Raw genomic sequence first — 3,951 nt, 5'->3', positions numbered from 1 at the left:
TTCATCTTGAACCCGATACCTGATATTATCTTCCTAGGTGGCTTCAACTTGCCTAGTCTCAGGTGGAAAATAGCAAACAATAATATTATACCAGGAAATCTATCAGGACCTAACCAACCACAGATTAGAGAACTACTTAGATTCTGTGACAAATTTTCACTCAATCAGCAGATATCGGAGCCAACGAGAAATGAAAATATTCTAGATCTGGTCTTTACGAACAATGAAGACATTATCAGAGACATTACGATATCAGATACCACATACTCAGATCACAAGCTCATTGAAGTGCAAACTACCATCAATACTCAGAATAGACCTAAAACGTTGATAAAGCGAGAGGGGCTATTCAGTAAATTCAATTTTAATAATAAAAGGATAGACTGGGAGATAATAAACAGGGAACTTACAAACATTCCATGGGGAACTGTTCTAAATAATACAAGTCCTACAGAAGGAATAGAAAAACTGACTTCAGAAGCGTATCAAGTCTGTCTGAAACATGTTCCTTTGAGGAAAGCCAGAAAGAGATCTAACGTAGAAAGAGAACGCAGACGACACTATAAACGCAGGAAAAAAATAACGGAACTGCTTATGCAGACACGAATTTCCCGTCAAAGAAGGAATAATTTAAATAGGGAGATTGAAGAAATCGAGCGGAAATTGAAACACTCATATGAAACTGAAGAAAGGCAGTTAGAACAGAAAGCAATTCAGGAAATAAAGAAGAATCCAAAATATTTCTTCTCATATGCGAAATCAAAAGCAAAAACCACTGCCAGTATTGGACCTATTTGTACAAGTGAAGGTTCATACACGGAGGATGACAAAGAAATTAGTGAAATCCTAAAAAAGCAGTATGAGGACATGTTTAGCACTCCAATAAACAACATGAAGGTGGAAGATCCAGACAATTTCTTTATGCGGGATATTCAAACCCCGGTAAATATAACTGATATAAACACGAGCGCACTAAATTTTGAAAAAGAAATTGAAAACATGCCCATGCACTCGGCCCCAGGTCCAGACTCATGGAATTCAATATTTATAAAGAAATGCAAAGTGCCGGTAGCACAGGCACTCAGTATAGTGTGGAGGAAGAGCTTGGACACGGGGGAGATACCAGATGCACTTAAAGTAGCAGACATAGCCCCTCTACACAAGGGAGGGAGCAAAGCATTGGCAAAAAATTATAGACCAGTTGCACTAACATCGCACATCATAAAAGTATTTGAGAGAGTGATTAGGAGTCAGGTCACCAATTTCATGGAGACCAATGACCTTCACAACCCAGGCCAACATGGATTTCGAGCGGGAAGATCGTGCCTCTCACAGCTACTTGAGCACTACGACAAAGTCACTGAGGCATTAGAAGAGAAACAGAATGCTGATGTGATATACACGGACTTCGCAAAGGCTTTCGATAAATGTGACCATGGCGTGATAGCACACAAAATGAAGTCAATGGGAATAACCGGTAAAGTAGGACGCTGGATACTCAGTTTTCTGTCAAACAGGACTCAGCGAGTAACTGTCAACCATATAAAATCTAGTCCAAGTGCAGTGAAAAGCTCTGTACCTCAGGGTACAGTCCTTGCACCGCTGCTTTTCCTTATTCTCATATTAGATATAGACAAAAATACAAGTCACAGCTTCGTATCATCCTTTGCAGATGACACAAAAATCAGTATGAAAATTACCTCGGCTGAGGACATTGAAAAACTTCAAGCTGATATTAATAAAGTTTTCGACTGGGCATCAGAAAATAACATGATGTTTAACAGTGATAAATTCCAGGTACTCAGGTACGGTAAAAATGAGGACCTTAAACATAATACAGAGTACAAAACACAATCAAATGTACCCATAGTAGGAAAACAGCATGTAAAGGATTTGGGAATAATAATGTCTGACGACCTAACGTTTAAGGAGCATAACCAAGCAAATATTGCGACAGCCAGAAAAATGATAGGATGGATTACGAGAACTTTCAAATCCAGGGATCCCATCACAATGGTTGTACTCTTCAAGTCACTTGTGTTGTCCCGTCTTGAGTACTGCTCAGTACTCACTTCCCCCTTCAGAGCAGGAGAGATTGCTGAAATAGAGGGAATACAGAGAACATATACGGCACGCATAGATGCAATAAAGCACCTAAATTATTGGGATCGTCTCAAAGCCCTCCAAATGTACTCACTAGAAAGAAGACGAGAGAGATATCAAATAATATACACCTGGAAGATACTGGAGGGCCAAGTACCAAATCTACACAGTAAAATAACAACGTACTGGAGTGAACGACATGGAAGAAAATGTAGAATAGAACCAATGAAGAGCAGAGGTGCCATAGGCACAATCAGAGAGCACTGTATAAACATCAGAGGTCCGCGGTTGTTCAACGTCCTCCCAGCAAGCATAAGAAATATTGCCGGAACAACCGTGGACATTTTCAAGAGGAAACTAGATTTATTCCTCCAAGGAGTGCCGGACCAACCGGGCTGTGGTGGGTATGTGGGCCTGCGGGCCGCTCCAAGCAACAGCCTGATGGACCAAACTCTCACAAGTCGAGCCTGGCCTCGGGCCGGGCTTGGGGAGTAGAAGAACTCCCAGAACCCCATCAACCAGGTATCAACCAGGTGTAGGGGAACATGTGAGGTGGTGTAACCAGCCAGGGGCGGGTGTAGGGGAGCGTGGCTGGTGGTGTAACCAGCCAGGGGTGGGTGTAGGGGAACATGGGAGGTGGTGTAACCAGCCAGGGGCGGGTGTAGGGGAGCGTGGCTGGTGGTGTAACCAGCCAGGGGTGGGTGTAGGGGAACATGGGAGGTGGTGTAACCAGCCAGGGGCGGGTGTAGGGGAGCGTGGCTGGTGGTGTAACCAGCCAGGGGTGGGTGTAGGGGAACATGGGAGGTGGTGTAACCAGCCAGGGGCGAGTGTAGGGGAGCATGGGTGGTGGTGTAACCAGCCAGGGGCGGGTGTAGGGGAGCATGGGTGGTGGTGTAACCAGCCAGGGGCGGGTGTAGGGGAGCGTGGATGGTGGTGTAACCAGCCAGGGGCGGGTGTAGGGGAGCATGGGTGGTGGTGTAACCAGCCAGGGGCGGGTGTAGGGGAGCATGGGTGGTGGTGTAACCAGCCAGGGGCGGGTGTAGGGGAGCATGGGTGGTGGTGTAACCAGCCAGGGGCGGGTGTAGGGGAGCATGGGTGGTGGTGTAACCAGCCAGGGGCGAGTGTAGGGGAGCATGGGTGGTGGTGTAACCAGCCAGGGGCGGGTGTAGGGGAGCATGGGTGGTGGTGTAACCAGCCAGGGGCGGGTGTAGGGGAGCGTGGATGGTGGTGTAACCAGCCAGGGGCGGGTGTAGGGGAGCATGGGTGGTGGTGTAACCAGCCAGGGGCGGGTGTAGGGGAGCATGGGTGGTGGTGTAACCAGCCAGGGGCGGGTGTAGGGGAGCATGGGTGGTGGTGTAACCAGCCAGGGGCGGGTGTAGGGGAGCATGGGAGGTGGTGTAACCAGCTAGGGGCGGGTGTAGGGGAGCATGGGAAGTGGTGTAACCAGCCAGGGGCGGGTGTAGGGGAGCGTGGATGGTGGTGTAACCAGCCAGGGGCGGGTGTAGGGGAGCGTGGATGGTGGTGTAACCAGCCAGGGGCGAGTGTAGGGGAGCATGGGTGGTGGTGTAACCAGCCAGGGGCGGGTGTAGGGGAGCATGGGTGGTGGTGTAACCAGCCAGGGGCGGGTGTAGGGGAGCATGGGAGGTGGTGTAACCAGCTAGGGGCGGGTGTAGGGGAGCATGGGAAGTGGTGTAACCAGCCAGGGGCGGGTGTAGGGGAGCATGGGAGGTGGTGTAACCAGCCAGGGGCGGGTGTAGGGGAGCGTGGTGTAACCAGCCAGGGGCGGGTGTAGGGGAGCGTGGTGTAACCAGCCAGGGGCGGGTGTAGGGGAGCGTGGTGTAACCAGCC

The sequence above is a fragment of the Procambarus clarkii genome, chromosome 63, assembly GCF_040958095.1.
Source record: "Procambarus clarkii isolate CNS0578487 chromosome 63, FALCON_Pclarkii_2.0, whole genome shotgun sequence".
Taxonomy (NCBI): Eukaryota; Metazoa; Arthropoda; class Malacostraca; order Decapoda; family Cambaridae; genus Procambarus; species Procambarus clarkii.
Note: the sequence above shows the minus strand (reverse complement) of the source record.